The sequence below is a fragment of the Pteropus vampyrus genome, unplaced genomic scaffold (genome assembly GCF_000151845.1).
Source record: "Pteropus vampyrus isolate Shadow unplaced genomic scaffold, Pvam_2.0 Scaffold206, whole genome shotgun sequence".
Taxonomy (NCBI): Eukaryota; Metazoa; Chordata; class Mammalia; order Chiroptera; family Pteropodidae; genus Pteropus; species Pteropus vampyrus.
Window position 1 is genome coordinate 1,964,413 of NW_011888987.1, and position 18,596 is coordinate 1,983,008.

An 18,596-nucleotide genomic window follows, 5' to 3' on the forward strand; every position below is an offset into this window, starting at 1 on the left:
AGAACAGATTTTATATTTTATTTTCACATTGAAAACCAGTCAGATTTGCTTCAGCCTCAAAGAGCATGTTAATGTAAAATTAAATTAACACTGGCAGCGAGCTGCACTTTTTTTTCTAAATGGGAAATGGGTTAAATAAATATTAAGAATAATATTGTAAATATAGCATAGTAAATATACATCAATAATAATTTAGTAATTTATATTGATTTATGACCTTAAAATGCCTGAAGAACATCAATATGCTTACATGTCCTTGTTGTAGAAGCCAGCTACATAGGAGATCAGTTCTGTATTCCTCCCACCATCACCCAACCATAGTTATGTGTTTATTCCTAGGAGCTGAGAATCTAAAAGGTAAAAATGTTCAGACCTTTGGGATTTAATATCTAATTGCAGTATCCGTGTGGATGTTTGAGAAAGAATAAATAACAATACAAGTTTGCATGTCCTAAATTCCAAATCAGAGATCATCTGTTTTCCTGATTCTGTGGTCATAGCAGCCAGTTCTGTGTTAATTTCTAAAGGATTCCAAGAAAAAACTAATGTTATTAAATATGCAGATAATTAGTGGAATAGAATTTCGGAAGAAAGAACAGTAGTAATACACCTTTTGAAGGCCCCTGATTTCAAATCCCTTGATCTTCCTTTGAGTCTCAATGAGGCAGAAATAGAATGTTTAAAAAATCTCCTCAATTATTTAAAAGTTCATTATCTGGAGTTAATTCAACTGAGGTTTGCCATAACAAGAAAATGATAATTAAATTAAGGTTTTTTAAAAATATATATATATTTAGTTCATGTGAATTCAGTAAATACATTTTCACAACCTAAGAGACAGAAGGGATGAGTTGTTTTGACTCCTTCAATCAAGCTTTCATGTCTTTTTACTGGCATGAAGATTTGGCCTAATTCAATTCCCTACTTCACTGTCAAAAGTGGGAGTGGAGATGGGGAACAACTTTTGTTATATGATATGTGTACAACTATTAACAGAAGTCTCTGATGGAATAGATTAAAAAGTACAAAAATATCTTACAATGGTCAGAATATTAGAGTATTTGATTTTGCAGGTAGAAAAACTTAGAACTGAAGTTAATTAGAATTCTTGACAGCATTTTAGTATAGTAAATGTAGGTAATATATTAGTTTTAAGCACATGGAAAGTCTCTCAAAAGAAGAGTTTAAGGAAGCAGTGTAGCATAATGGTTAAACTAGACATGAACCCCCTAACTTACTATTTGCATTCCTTAGGCAAATTGCTTTTTCTCTCTAATGCCTTAATTTTATCAACTGTAAATGGGGATGATAATGGTATCTGCCTCATATAATAACCATGAGGACAAAATTCACAATAGATGTTAGCTATTCTTGGTAGCCGTGGGTCCCAGGTCTGGCTGTATCCAGGCTCTCAGCTAGGGATAGGACTCCAGATTTAAAATGTTACATTAATGTAGTAAGGCGCCTGTTCCTAACTTATGTAAATATGACTCAGCTTATTGTTTATTATGCATGTGTTGCAGAATGCCACTATTGTTCTCTGACATATATAAAGCCCATGCGGTCCCCTAGCGCAGAAGCGCATATTCCCAGCAATAAAGTTGGTACCTGCTGTTTCATTCTCATGGCTGCTTGTGCATTCTTTCGACTGGGCATCTCACCACCAAAACCTTCCTTTCTAGATCAGCTCGGCACTGATACATGGCATAGCTGGCAGGATGAAGTGAGTACAGCCCCCAGCGCTCTGGACAGTCCCCAGGTGGAGAATACCTGGGTGGATGACATGTGGCCCCCTGCCTCCCAGTGGTATCCTGTGGCTATGTATCTGGCTACGTGGACGTCCCTGGGGGATTGGGATGGAGTGAAGCTGTGACCAGAAGACATTCGGAAAGCCCTGGAGCCAAATGTTCCGGACCACTCATTGGGAAGCAGCAAATCGGGTGGCTTGGATATTCCTGGCAGTGCTGTGGCAGGCCAGCCCGGAGGTGCAGGACCAGGCTCAGTGGGTACAACAATTGCAATGTCAGGAAGAAGCTTTGGAAAGGCAGCTGGCAGCAGCAGAACACATGCTGCAGGACCCTGACAGGTCATTGCCATGGTCTCTGTCCGAGAGCCCGCCAGTGATACGGCAGCAGATTGGAGTAGAGCAGCCATTGGCCCCGGATTGGGGGTGGGGGTAGTGGGGGACAAGCTGGCAGCACCTCCCAAGCTAAAAAGCATACCACTTTGATCCAGTACACTCCCACTGAACTCCGGGACCTGACAAAACAGGTATGGCAGAGAGCCAGGGAGAGATGGCTCAGCTGGCCTCTATAACGGTGATACTGTCCCTCAGGCTGCACCTCCAGAAACTGGCACATTCGGCTCAGTGTGTAGGCAACCACTCTCTCATTGACTGGCTCATGTCCACTGCACGGACAGTGTAGGCTGACTCTGGAGTGCTGCTAGAGACAGTTAGCAGATGGACCATGTACTTAGATCTTGTCCAGATAATTCGGGAAATGGGCATGTGGCAGATGTTTCGCACCCAGTACACTAGCCTCGATGAGGAGGCATTTCCAACCCATATGAAGGACTTGATCTTGACCTCTGGCCTGGCTGGTACTTTTAGCACCACGGTGGCACTGCTGGCCCCTTCTGTAGATAAGCAGATCCACGAGGTAACATCGGCCATGGCGAAGTTGGGGGATGTGGAAGTGAAACGCAAGGAGTGTTCCACTCAAGTGCATGCTATACCATCCACTGCACTCCCAAACCAGCTAGTGTGTGGACAGAGGTGTGGCCAAAAGGTGGGAGAGCGAGGCAGCACCCAGCCCAATCAGCTGTGAAAGTGAGCCTCAGGCAAATACGGTTTGATCTCCTCGCAGCAGGTGTCGCTGCAGAAAAAACTGAGCAGCAATCTAATGAAGTGCTGCTGGCGCTGTGGAATCAGCTGTACCCTGACCAGCAGTTCACTCCTATTCCCAGTAAAGCCACGACCCGTGAGGTGTGGTGGGCCTATTACTTCCCTGATTAGAGATTCAGCCAGGACATCCAGTTGGCGGGGGGAGCCAGTTGACCAGAGGCCGTGTGTGGAACTGGCTATACATTGGTCCTCCCGCAATGCGCAAAGAGTATTAGCCCTCATTGACACGGGTTCTGGCAGCACCCTGCTCTATGGGAATCTGGACCAGGTTTTCAGGCCCACTGCAACCATAGAAGGCTATGGGGGTAGAATCATTCATTTGCGGCAAGTCCCTATGACATTGGATATTGGCAGATTGCCTCCTTGGACATACCAAGTATATATATCCCCCATATAGGAGTACATTTCAGAGATTGATGTTTTGTGAGGCTTGACTGTAAATACCACTGCTGGTGAATTTTGCCTTCATATCTGAGTGGTGAAAAGTATTATCTAGAGATGTCCACACCATGCCCTGTTGGTATTGCCCCAGGCTACCCAGGTAGTGAATACAAAGCCCTATTGCTTGCCAGATGGCCATGAGGAAAGAGGATGCACCATTCTGAAGCTGGAAGAAGCAGTGTCATTTGGCCTACTCATAGCCCATACAACTTCCCCGTGTGGCCAGTGAAGAAGCCTGATGGCACCTGGAACATGACATTTGCCTATCAGGAGCTGAATAAGGTTACGCCGCCCATGCATGTCGCCATACCGGATATCACAGACATCATGGACCAGTTGTCACATGAACTTGGATGATACCATTATGTGGTGGACTTTGCAAATGCTTTTTTCTCTATTGCCATAACCCCAGAAAGTCAAGAACAGTTTGCTTTCATTTGGGAAGGGCGACAGTGGACATTCCTCGTCCTTCCCCAGGGCTATCTGCACAGCCCTACCATGTGCCACCCACAGTGCACTTGTATCATTACATTGATGATATAATGTTAACTTCTGATTCTCTTACAGAACTAGAAGCTGTAGCGACCAGCCCACGAGAAGTTCTCGCTGACTGTGGTTAGGCAGTCAACGAGGACAAGTTCCAGGGACCTGCGTTCTCTGTCAAATTCTTGGGAGTTGTCTGGTAGGGAAAGACAAAAGTAATGCTGGAGGTGGTGATTGATAAGATATAAGCATATCCCCGACCTGAAACCGTGAAGTTGTTCTAAACTTATTTGGGACTGCTGGGGTTTTGGAGAGTGTTCATTTCTCATTTAACCTCCTTGATGCTACTCCTGCACCGTCTAGCCCAGTGGGATTGGATCCCCAAGTTAGAAGAGGCCTTTAAGGCTACAAAGCACAAGCCCAAACTCTATGCGTAGTAGATCCAGCTCTCCCATTCCTGCTTACGGTGCAGGTGGATGATGCAGGGTTTGGATGGGGCTTGTGGAAGAAGCATGGTTCCTGAAAGGTATCGATAGACTTCTGGTCCCAGTGTGGAAAGGCACGGAAGTGCGGAATTCTCTGATAGAGAAGCAACTGGCTGCCATATATGCAACCCTTTTGTCCAGTGAGGCCATCACTGGTCCCAATCCCATACTATGCAGTCCACATACCCCATGGAGGGGTGGCTGCAGTCTTGGGTGAAGACTCTCTGAACAGGAATTGCACAAACTCCTATACTGACCAGCTGAGAGGCATACCTGGAGAAGCAGGCACAGTTCTCTACACTCCCTATTAGGACCGGTGCAGTTTCAAGTAGAGCTCCTGGCGGAACCTGCTGAGATGGGGGACATGCCAAGTCCCTATATAGAGGGTCGGGCACTCATCCCTGAGGATGCCTGGTACACAGATGGCTTATGCCACGGGCAGCCCCTGACATGGCCTGCCATGGCATTAAAGCTGTCCACAGAAACATTTTGGTATAAGACCAGTGGTGCTGGACAGACCAGCCAATGGGCTGAGCTTCATGCTATGTGGTTGGTCCTCCTGAATGAAACTGGCTCAGTGCATGTCTGCACTGACATTTGGGCTGTATATCAACTTCTAACTCTGTGGCTGCCCCAGTGTGCTGCCCAGGAGTAGATGATAGGCCACCGTCCCTTTTGGGGCCAGGGTTGTGGGAAAACCTCTGGAAGCGGAGTCTTTAGCTGGGGGCCACTACATACCATGTCCCTGGCCATCGGCCATTACAGGTCCTGAGCAATGATGAAGCCAGTGCACTGGCACAAGTCCACTCCGCCTATGTACCATCAGTTCCAGCGGACATTTGCCCCTGGCTCCACTGAAAACTGGGGCATGTCAGGGCCCGTTCCATGGAACAGGTAGAGAAGCGATGCGGGCTATCAAGCACAAGCACAAGTTGCAGTGTCACAATGTCCCTGGTGTGCTGAGCAGCACCCAGAGATGCGGGGGGTAAAGAGTACTCCAGGGGTGGTGCCCCATGGGGCTAAGCCACTCCAGGAATGGCAAGTGGACTATATAGGGCCTTTGCCCAGAGACCAGGGGCATCACTATGTATTCACAGGTGTGGACACGGCTACTGGTCTAGGATTTGCATGGCCGGTGGCAGCTGCTGATCAACACTATACTGTAACTGCTTTGGAGCACCTTGCGGCAGCCTATGGCCAGCCCTTATTAATCTCCAGTGACAAAGGCACTCATTTTACTGGACAGGAGGTGCAGACCTGGGCCTGAACCAATGATGTGCAGTGGCAGTTACATGTTCCTTATCATCCACAGGCAGTTGGAATGGTAGAGCAGTTCAATAGCTTGCTGAAGGATAAACTGTGTGCCTTGGGCCTGGTCTGGTGCCATTGGCACACTAACGTCCCACAGGTTATACACCTTCTGAATGAGCAGCTCCGGCAAACAAGGTTGTCTTCCCTTGACAGGTTATAGCCGACTTGCCACAGACTATCAAAGCGTACCCAGGCATCGCTGCTAAACAATTCTCCCTACCAGGGAGCTTTGCTCCCAGAACTTTTTGCAGCAGATAAACAGGTCATCTAGTCATGGCCCTGGACTATACAGGTAACACAGGAGCCATGAGTGGCTCTAGTGAAACCCTGGAGACAGGACTCATGCAATGGGTTGTGGGTAGAACCCTGGATTTACATTTGGCCCTCGCCCTTGCGAGTGTCACTCCCTATGATGGCGAAGGGTTAACTGTTAACAGGGAGTTTTGTCCTTAGCCTCTGGCCCATTCCTGTCTATAATGAGACATTGGTGGAGACCCCCGGGCCTGCTACCCTTGGAGAAACTGTCTGGTATCAGGCCAGGGGAAGCTTCTCTTCCCGCCACCCTTCTATCTCAAGATGGGCAGGTGGCCTGCGTTCTCCTGGAAGAACGAGACTTGCCCCTAATGATCATTTTGTCTGCTCTATTGTCTCATGTAGGCTGACAAGAGGGAACAGTGTCATGTCCTGGGCTCATGTGTTTGCTGCTGTCCACAATGTTTCCCGCCGCTGAGTGTGTACTGAACTACCAGTGGAAGCAACCGAGGGACTGTCTTGGCACATTACTCCGGCTATGGCTGAGAATTGGACGTGGCTGTGTACTTGAAACACCACACCTAAATGGGACCAGTGACAGCGGGCCACGGAAGTGCTGCTCCACTGTGATTATCACAACTCCCCGCCCCTCATAGGCTATGCCATTTCCAGTGGTTGGAGGTGGCTGGCAGGAGAACATGTGGAATTGCAGGAGCAGGCCCCTCACTACATAGAGCAAGTAAGATCTGTGCCCAGCCATATCATGGGGTGGCTACCCTCTGAGCTGTGCTAACACCATCCTTGTTAATATTCCTGAGCTGTGCTAACACCACCTTTGCTAATATTTCCAAGGTCCAGTGGAATGGGCAATGTTATATCGGTACAGATCCAACTGACTGGCTACCTGCAGGCACTACGTCTAGCCCTACTTGCCCACTGATTGGACCGGCCATTGTACTTGGGAATGACCCTATTTAGCTGGATGCATATTATCCACCTCGCCCCAATTGCCTCATTATTGGGATCCCATATATCATTGCTGGCACCAGCAGAAATGGGCAACATGGTGGTTCTACCTCGGGCATTATTCATTCCAGGGGTGGGATCCATAGATGTAGAATTGCAGGTAGAAGATTTAGCCCAGCACACTGCATTGGCATTGAACGCTATGCATCAGGCTATAACCCTTATTAATGGATAAAACCACGCAAATGCAGAAAGTAGTTCTGCAAAACCGCATGGTCCTTGATCTAACTGCTGCCCAGGGTGGCACCTATGCCCTACTCCATGTAGAATGCTGTGTCTACATTCCTGATCATGCTGAGCAGTCACAGGCAGTTCTCCAGGAAATGGATGCTGAAGTCCAAGCCATCCATGCCCTGGGAGAAGACCTCTTGGAAACTTGGTGGAATTCTTTGGGGTCCTCCTGGCAGTGGACGGTAGCCATTCTAGACCTTGTAGCCTGTAGCCTGGTAGTATTTGTTGTTCTTTTCATTGTTGCTGTGGATCGTGGGCCCAAGGTAGCTCCCTGTGGGCCAGATCCCGCACGGCAAACCTGTAGGGGTGGAGTGTGGGACCCAGGTCTGGCTGTGATCCAGGCTTGAAGCTAGGGATAGGACTCCAGATTTAAAATGTTACATTAATGTGGTAAAGTGCCTATGCCTAACTTACGCAAATATGCCTCAGTTTATTGTTTATTACGCATGTGTGACAGAATGCCACTATTATTCTCTGACATATGTAAAGCCCATGTGGTCCCCTAGTAGAAGTGCACACTCCCGGCAATAAAGTTGGTGTCTGCAGTTTTATTCTCATGTCAGCTTCTTTTGCATTCTTTCAACTGGGCATCTCACCATTGAAACCTTCTCTTCTTGATCAGCTCGCGCTGACAGTAGCCAATAATTTAGAGTATAGTTAACATTTTGCTAAACGTTTCTAAGCAATAATTTTTAACCTCATCAGCACAATGAAATCATCCTAGGATTTTTTTAATCTAATATTTGGCCTTATCCATAGAGATTTTGATTAAATTGGTATAAAGTTAGGCCTAGATATCTGTGAGTTTTAAAAGTTTCCAGGTAATTCTAACATCTAACCAGAATTGATAAGATTTGATCCAAATAACCCAAGGCCAATGTGCAGCATTAGACGGCCCTGTCAGTATCTGAACCAGTCCTAGAGTAACTTTTCCCAAACTGTATTCTGGCATTCCACCAAGATGCTTCCTAAAACAAACAAACAAATAAACCAATAAAAACCAACCTAACAGGGAAAGATGCAGTGTTAACTAAGTTTGATGATGTACATATTTTTTTGAAGATTCGTTTTTACTAATGTAAAAAAATTATTAAAAAAATATTAAAAGATCTGAGAAGTCCTGCTTTAAGTATATTTGTTTATTACTGATAAACCCAGATTTCCCCAAACTTTTTGTAATAAAAAACACTTTCTTGATAAATATTTAACTTTCTGCTCTATAACACAGTGGTGTCACCAAGTATCATTCCTATTGGCTGCAATACCAATTAATTAATAACATTTAATTGATATAATATGTATTATTTACATCCATTAGCTCTATTCCCTGTTCTAGGTACTGGAAATTTAAAACTAAAAGCTTAGGATTTGGCCTTTAAAATCACCTATGGAGTCTTTTTTTTAAATACAGGTACCTTAACTTCACACCAGACCTACTACTTGTTCTATGACAGTGACCTTGCCAATAACTGTTTACTGGTTTTTTAACCATTTACTGGAATTCTGATAATGAGCTGGGTTTGGAAATTACTGATTCATAACCTAGCCTTTCATATTAAACCATGTAGTTTCAACCTATTTTGAAAATATCCATGAAGAAAATAAAGCTAGAAAGAGGAATTACTGACTAATCCTAGAAACAAGAAGGAGACAAAAGTGGATAGATGAGAAAAGAGTCATACAGCACCATGGAAATATAGTGTGCCTGAGCAATGTGCATGTGTGATGTGTGCATAATGCTCACGTGTGAGTGTGCACTCTGTGCATGTGATGAGATGGATGACACAGACTGGAAAAGGAGCAGGAAGAGGTACACTTTGAATCCACATTGGTCAAGGAGGAACAGAGCTTTATCCTTTATTAAAGAGTGGTAAATATAATCTCCTGTCCCTTAGCTAAAGATATTGAGAAGATTAGAAGAGAAGTGATTAGAAACTTGAGAATTGAATAGTTTAAGACAATAGACTTTGAACTGGTTCTGATGGCAGAGAAGGTAGAAATCATCTTGCTTTTTGAGAAATAATATGAAATATTGACAGTATAGACTTAGAATATATGCAAATTTTTTTTGTAAGCCAAGTGTTACCATTTCCTAGATGAAGCAGGTGATGGGATACAAGATAAATATAAAGGAAAGAACTCTTGAGAATGTCATTGTGCTTCTTTGGCTACAACTCTGTTAAAGGTGAGATCTTAAATACCGTATGATCTCACTTACATGTGTAATCTTAAAAAAAAAGGTGGGGAGTGCAAATCTTAGAGAAAGAAAAAGAGTAAAACGGTGGTACCCAAGGGCTGGGAGGTAGGGGAAATGGGACATGTTGGTTAAATATCACAAACTTTCAGTTATAAGATGAAGAAGTTCTGGGTACCTAATGTAAAGTATATTGATTAAAGTTAACAATACTTTATTATATACTTAGAAGTTGTAAAAAGAGTAAATATTAAATGTTCTTACAGCACACACAAATTAAAGCAATAGATGTGTTAACTAACCTTCTTGTAGTAATCATTTCACGATATGTATGTGTTTCAAGCCATTGTGTTGAACACCTTAAACTAACACAATGTTGTATATCGATTATATATCAATAAGCTAGAAAAAAAGGTAGGGACTTATTGGGTTCAGTTTTTATATTTTGGGGGCTTCTTAGAGAGTTTGATTTTTAGGTGATATGCTTAACTACATCTCAGATAAAAACATTACTTTCTAGATTTAAGCCGGAGAAATCCTCTATTTTACTATTAGAATTTTGTGGAGAAAAGGTTCCCGTTACCCAAACATGAGATGTTATAGTCCTAAGAGTACAGCCTCAACCTTAGAGAGACATGGTAGATACAGTACAGATATTGGGCTTTCTATTCTGGGGGAAGAATGACTGTTTAAGACTGAATCTTTTAGAAAGAAAACCTGATATTTGTGACATTCTATATAACATTCAAATTTCATGTAAGAACTTGTAAAATGAAATTTAATTTTAACCTCAATTTTTATGGACATATAGTTTGGATAGAGAGAAGACATCGATGTCAGAGCTACTCTGATTGGTTTAGAGATGCTGTCTCACATCTCTGCATGTTGGAAGGCCCAGAACAGGGCTGCCCTCTTGTGGTTTGCAATCAAACAGGCTGTAGAACCAAGCACAGTGGCTATGCTCTACCAGAAAACAAAGAATTTCAGGCAACACTGTGCCTGGGATAGGAGCAGAGATATACAGTGATAGATAGCTCAAGAAATCCAAATACTACAAAAGTGTTAGATTCTTAATCCAGAGAAATGGCAGAGATTAAGTCAGGGTCTATTGAACTGATTCTCTGACACAAAGTGATTGTGACTTGATTTCTTTGGAAGACTTAGGTAGAACAAGTGTATTTCAGAGTGCATAGGGGCTGGGATTTATAACTGCAAATCAGTAAAAGGGTCTATCCCTCTGTTCAGTATAAGCCTTTCATCAGCAGGTGGTAGAATATGACTTGAAGGACAAGTAGTGTTCTACTTCAAAGTTGAAGAAGAAACAAATTTATAGCCAAGATTTATTAAGCAACCTTGGGCTTCTTTGTAACCCAAAGAGATCAATCCAATTTTCTCTGTGGCTACCTTGGACACACACCAAAAACAAGTTTGGATCATGGAGCTCAGAGTCAAGATGATGGGAAGAATGTGGCAGGCTGGAAGGGTGTCATCATCTCTAGTAGATCAGGTTAAGATCATTCTCCAATCTTAAAACTGAATTTTCTACAACCTTAGAGCCAGCTTAGTTTTGAACTGAAGGCCGAATATCTTGATTTACTTGTATTATGCAGGAGTATATCATAATAAAATCCCCTATAAACAACTAGCTAGTTATCTTTGGCATTTAGTAGACATCAATCATGAATAAAATAAATCAAGTAATGACATGAACTTGGTTAGAAAAAATATTTTGTTGTTGTTGTTGTTGTTGTAATTTGAGAGATGAAGATAGCTAAGTGAAAGGCCTCAAAGAAGCTGTGATGACATGAAAGTCGTAGAGAAAACAAGAGAATTTAGAAAACATTGCAGTGAACTCTAAATTAGGGTGAATTTCATGTTCCTGAAGAGATACAAATGAAAATCAAATTCTCTACCCATACTTTGGTTTGAGCCAAATGTAAGACACACAATATTGGAGCTTGTATCTAGATTATAGACGACGAATTGAGTCCCATCTACTTTCGGCAAGCATTTTAGGTAGATCTTTCACATACATCATGCCATTTACTTTCAGAACAACTTTATAAAGCAGAGAGAAGTAACTTTCTCTTGTCTATTAAATGGCATAATCCAAATTTAAAACTTGTCTGGACTGACTCTATAGCCTATTATTTCCACTACCCCAGGAAATCATGAGTCATTTTCTGCTAATACATGTTTTTTATTATGTCTAACTAAGAATGGACTTTCAGAAGCAACTGGCAGTAAAAATTATTAACACCTATATTTGGTAAACATTATTATTCAGGTAAACAATACTAAAAACCTCATTCAACAGGTCAATTCATTCAGCTACTTTGGTTGCATTTTGCATCTTATTCAGCTATCATGATAAAGTACTTTTCAAAAGAAATAAACATTCACAAGGCACATATAAACTTACTTCTGATCAGCTTCCATTATTGATCTACCCCAGTTATTTTTGTTTCTTGTATTTAGAAGAAGTGCCTGATGCTTGAAGTAGAAAAATAGTTCTACTAACCACCTTTTCTGCATAGGCCTCATTTCCAGTGTCTTGGATATCATAGAGGGAAAATATGATTAGATAGAATTGCCTTAACCTACTCTGTTACCTTACCATCAGACATTTGTTTTTTTTATTTCAAAGCACATAATCTACAGTAAAATTTTGTTAATATAACCTTATTAGAGTAGACAATATAAATCATTCATAAACTTGAAACACTGACTATCTTTAAACACATCTAACTTAGTGGTTAAGAACATGCACTTTGAACTTAGACACATTGAGGATCAGATAGTGTTTCCTGCACTTACTGATTGTGGCTTTGGTATATGTTTCATTCTCTTTGGGTCTCATATGAACAATGAGAGAAACAACACCTACTTCATAAGATGTGACTGAGGCTGAAGACATTATATAATTAAACAATGTTTATAAAGTGCTTAACAAAATACCTGGTACATAGCAAGTATCCAAAATAGACATTATTATTTAGATTTCATATCGATTTTATCACACATTCTATAGAATAGTTTATTTGCTGGTATATACTATCAGAGAAAAATAAAGTCTTCCAAGATTAATATTTTTTGTCAAGGATTAGATTAGCAACTAGAGTTCTTAGAAACCCTCTATCTCATCATAATTCAAGCATAAGAAGCAATAGGATGTGCCAGAACAGAATCTAAACTCAAAAAAATCCATTTATATCCATATAGTTAGATAGAGCCTGGGGGTGCTAATCATGGGAGAAAGAGGTTGTTGCTATTTTTGTATAAGGAAATGGAAACATAAAAGATAAGCCTAGTACTGCAAGAGACAGGCAGGATGTGATGGAACTAAGTCTAAGAGTCATATCATCTTAAGTCTGTGTGGTCACATGAGAATTCAAGGGGAAGTTGCAACCATTACTAGGGAGTGCAGCCAGTGGCTGGACTGAGATTAGCTTGACCTGGCAGTGGTCATAGGCAAGCCCCAATAGAGAAAACCAGTGCAGGGAAAGCAATCCAGTCACTGCAGAATTCCAAGCTGCAAGTCAGAGGACCTAAGCTAGCCTCAATTCAATTACATCATCTCATATATGCATATCTTTTCCCTCCATAGAAAGAGACGTGTTCCAGAATCTAACATGAGTTTAAATGGCCTTAGCAGTAATTTTTCTCAATAAAGGCATAGAAGCCCATTAGTTTAACAAGTCACACAATATAGAGAGGCAATTTTGAAAGCACTGAGAGTGGTGTTGTATAAGTAAATGGGACACAATGGTTTTCATTCATTAGGGATTTTAAACAGTTGGTATATACAACAACGTGAAGATGGTTAATTTTCTGATGCCTGTTATGTATTTTTCTAGTAGTTTACTACACATAGATTCAATTTCTATTTCTCTAATTTTTAAGACCTGAGGTATAAAGTCTTGAGGAGTCAGATTAGCATCAAAACACAAAGGTAACAACTCACATGACTGGGATGGTAAGACATCTCAATCTTTTTTCTATCTATATATGTGCAAATTAAATAAAATTCCTAACCTTCTGGAAGATTATCTTCTGCCTAAGAAAGTTTGTGTTTATCATATGACATTGATTAAAATCTCCACCAGAAATATGTTTATTGTATCTAGTGACTGGAATAAAAAGGGATGGAAACTCTAGTCCTTTGGCGAAGATACAGCCATAGGAATGATGGATGTCTGAAGTAAGAAGAAGTATCTATTAAACAAGTCATAGTTGACAGCCTGTCCCAGCACATGTTTGACATGCATTCAGAGATTACTAAAATGATGACGTGCTCAAGAGTAAAACCACGATGAGAAACCAACCTTTCACTGATGAAAAGGGAGTTTGTTTTTTAAAGAGTGATTCAAACTTACACTTAGCTTTAAACTTGGTATAGTTTATATTAATAAAAACAAGGGAACTTTCAGCACTGAGACTCAATAAATAAGTTGACAGCCAATTTTTAAAATTCCTTCTATGCTGGCAGCAGTGAAATCAAATTACTCTTAATAAAAGCTTACACTACAATGTGATACAAACTATCTAATCGAACCATGATTCACTAATTCAAAAAAATATTATAACTCTATTTCAGATAGGTAAACATGATGGCACATCAATCAAGCAATAAGAAATATAAAGACTGTTATATTTTCTAGATAAAATATAATAATTAATTCTTAAGTGTTTTCTTGTGGTCGTGCAAACTGGATTGCAACCTCGGCCGTAAGTCATCTTTTAACCATTAGCAGAAACAACTGAATATAACAGATGAGATCATGCCCCTCCTCCTGGGCAGAGGGATATCAATTTCCATGGGTAGAGGTGGGAGTGGCAGCATTAGGACCTCCTGAATTTTTCTAAACAAGAATGGATCCTGAGTTCAAGAGCCAAAAGCCTGAGGAGATGGCAGAGTTTTGACAACAGGCCCAAGCACAGGGGTAAGACAGGGAGGATGGTGTTTCTCATTTGCTTGGTTTGTGTCTGGATCATTCTCCAACACTGCCTTCCTGGGCTCTTATAACACATCTCAGGGAACAATGCTTGATTCTAAAATAGTATAAAAAATCATAACAAATCTCACTTAAAAAGCATTAACAAATTGAAAATATGTTGTTATTTAGCTAAGGAGTCATACATTTAAACATTTCGGCATTTTTCTCCTACTACTGCATTATTGAAATTGATGTGCTCAAAGCATGAGAAAATGAAGGAGAGTTGAGGATAGGCTAGTACTCTATGTCTGAATCTGCTGTTTCTGTAACTCATATTTTCTCAATCAACACAAATCAACAAACATTTATCGCACTCCCTTATGGTACAAAGAAAGTCAAAATGTGGTTATGAAATGGAAGAATTTTGGGCTAGTAGAAAAGGGAGAAATATAAATGTAAAACAATACAATGACACAACATGCCGTGTGCTTCAATAGAGGTCTATATATAGGACTAGGACACTCCAGTGAACTGTATGGATGTTCTGTGACATTGTCACCAGTGAAAAACCTCAGAGCAATTTGGAAAGTGGGAAATTGTTCCCACATCTCTTTTAGCATCTCTCTATCCTAAGGTTTCTCAACCTTAAAAACCCTCATTATCCCCAACTGCACTCCCCTTTAAAATTTTCCCACAGTTTCTTTCACACTTAGAAGAAAGCCTAAACTTCTTTATTTGGTTTATAAAGCCTACGAGATCTAGCTGTAACTTCCTCTCCAAGCTCACCCCACTGATTCACTAAATTTCAGTTATACTGGTCTCCTAACTCAGTGCCTCTCGAAATTCAATGTACATACAAAGCACCTGGGGGAGGCATCTTGCTAAAAGGCAGATTTTTTATTTAGTAGGTTTGGGGAGGGGGACAAAATCCTCTTGCATTTGTAATAAACTCCAAGATAATCCTGATAATACCAAACCTGGGATCACACTTTGAATAGCAAGGTGCCACAGGACTGGTGCTCACTGCAGACACTGGCATTGCTACTCATAGTAATACTATATATTACTATGAGTAGCAATGCAACTATTGAAAATGCTCATTCAATCACTTATCTATAATACTCCATCAACATATTTTATTCTTTTAATTATACTTATCACCCTCTGAATTTTTTTCCTCATCTATTTCTTTCCTTGTAAACTCCATGAAGCAATGGCATGGCCTATACTACTCAGCACAGTATCTCAGCACATAAATCAACCTTAGCAGTAATTTTTCTCAATAAAGGCATAGAAGCCCATTAGTTTAACAAGTCACACAATATAGAGAGGCAATTTTGAAAGCACTGAGAGTGGTGTTGTATAAGTAAATGGGACACAATGGTTTTCATTCATTAGGGATTTTAAACAGTTGGTATATACAACAACGTGAAGTTGGTTAATTTTCTGATGCCTGTTATGTATTTTTCTAGTAGTTTACTACACATAGATTCAATTTCTATTTCTCTAATTTTTAAGACCTGAGGTATAAAGTCTTGAGGAGTCAGATTAGCATCAAAACACAAAAGTAACAACTCACATGACTGGGATGGTAAGACATCTCAATCTTTTTTCTATCTATATATGTGCAAATTAAATAAAATTCCTAACCTTCTGGAAGATTATCTTCTGCCTAAGAAAGTTTGTGTTTATCATATGACATTGATTAAAATCTCCACCAGAAATATGTTTATTGTATCTAGTGACTGGAATAAAAAGGGATGGAAACTCTAGTCCTTTGGCGAAGATACAGCCATAGGAATGATGGATGTCTGAAGTAAGAAGAAGTATCTATTAAACAAGTCATAGTTGACAGCCTGTCCCAGCACATGTTTGACATGCATTCAGAGATTACTAAAATGATGACGTGCTCAAGAGTAAAACCACGATGAGAAACCAACCTTTCACTGATGAAAAGGGAGTTTGTTTTTTAAAGAGTGATTCAAACTTACACTTAGCTTTAAACTTGGTATAGTTTATATTAATAAAAACAAGGGAACTTTCAGCACTGAGACTCAATAAATAAGTTGACAGCCAATTTTTAAAATTCCTTCTATGCTGGCAGCAGTGAAATCAAATTACTCTTAATAAAAGCTTACACTACAATGTGATACAAACTATCTAATCGAACCATGATTCACTAATTCAAAAAAATATTATAACTCTATTTCAGATAGGTAAACATGATGGCACATCAATCAAGCAATAAGAAATATAAAGACTGTTATATTTTCTAGATAAAATATAATAATTAATTCTTAAGTGTTTTCTTGTGGTCGTGCAAACTGGATTGCAACCTCGGCCGTAAGTCATCTTTTAACCATTAGCAGAAACAACTGAATATAACAGATGAGATCATGCCCCTCCTCCTGGGCAGAGGGATATCAATTTCCATGGGTAGAGGTGGGAGTGGCAGCATTAGGACCTCCTGAATTTTTCTAAACAAGAATGGATCCTGAGTTCAAGAGCCAAAAGCCTGAGGAGATGGCAGAGTTTTGACAACAGGCCCAAGCACAGGGGTAAGACAGGGAGGATGGTGTTTCTCATTTGCTTGGTTTGTGTCTGGATCATTCTCCAACACTGCCTTCCTGGGCTCTTATAACACATCTCAGGGAACAATGCTTGATTCTAAAATAGTATAAAAAATCATAACAAATCTCACTTAAAAAGCATTAACAAATTGAAAATATGTTGTTATTTAGCTAAGGAGTCATACATTTAAACATTTCGGCATTTTTCTCCTACTACTGCATTATTGAAATTGATGTGCTCAAAGCATGAGAAAATGAAGGAGAGTTGAGGATAGGCTAGTACTCTATGTCTGAATCTGCTGTTTCTGTAACTCATATTTTCTCAATCAACACAAATCAACAAACATTTATCGCACTCCCTTATGGTACAAAGAAAGTCAAAATGTGGTTATGAAATGGAAGAATTTTGGGCTAGTAGAAAAGGGAGAAATATAAATGTAAAACAATACAATGACACAACATGCCGTGTGCTTCAATAGAGGTCTATATATAGGACTAGGACACTCCAGTGAACTGTATGGATGTTCTGTGACATTGTCACCAGTGAAAAACCTCAGAGCAATTTGGAAAGTGGGAAATTGTTCCCACATCTCTTTTAGCATCTCTCTATCCTAAGGTTTCTCAACCTTAAAAACCCTCATTATCCCCAACTGCACTCCCCTTTAAAATTTTCCCACAGTTTCTTTCACACTTAGAAGAAAGCCTAAACTTCTTTATTTGGTTTATAAAGCCTACGAGATCTAGCTGTAACTTCCTCTCCAAGCTCACCCCACTGATTCACTAAATTTCAGTTATACTGGTCTCCTAACTCAGTGCCTCTCGAAATTCAATGTACATACAAAGCACCTGGGGGAGGCATCTTGCTAAAAGGCAGATTTTTTATTTAGTAGGTTTGGGGAGGGGGACAAAATCCTCTTGCATTTGTAATAAACTCCAAGATAATCCTGATAATACCAAACCTGGGATCACACTTTGAATAGCAAGGTGCCACAGGACTGGTGCTCACGGCAGACACTGGCATTGCTACTCATAGTAATACTATATATTACTATGAGTAGCAATGCAACTATTGAAAATGCTCATTCAATCACTTATATATAATACTCCATCAACATATTTTATTCTTTTAATTATACTTATCACCCTCTGAATTTTTTTCCTCATCTATTTCTTTCCTTGTAAACTCCATGAAGCAATGGCATGGCCTATACTACTCAGCACAGTATCTCAGCACATAAATCAATGCCTGATCCATAGGACTGGCTTTATGGATTCACAACCCGTATAATTGTACTTGGTCTTCTGCTTAGTTTAGTGGTCTACTGTCACCAACAAAAAATTCATAATTTTTTCTTTGAACTTGTGTCTTGTAAATGAAGGGTAATAGAACAATAGAACATGCATGTGAGTAGAAGAAACACACTCAATATATATGTCCTCTTTTCTTTGCTGTTCCATTTCACACTGTGTTTGTAATGCCCAATGAGTACAGAATTTTGATGAATTCAACAAGACTCAAAATGATTACAAGGTAAGTGTGTTACATCTATGACTAAGTAAATAGGGTGCTGACAGCCCCAAGAGGCCATACTTTCTATTCAAGCCAGAAATTGCTTCAAAAACACAAAGAACAATGGTATTCTCAGAAACATAAATGACCAAGGAAGCCTGATAGGTTCCTACTTATTCATGTTTCTTCTCCAGTCCACTATTTACATAGAAAAATGGCACACACGAAAAGAGAAGATAGTGCAACATATA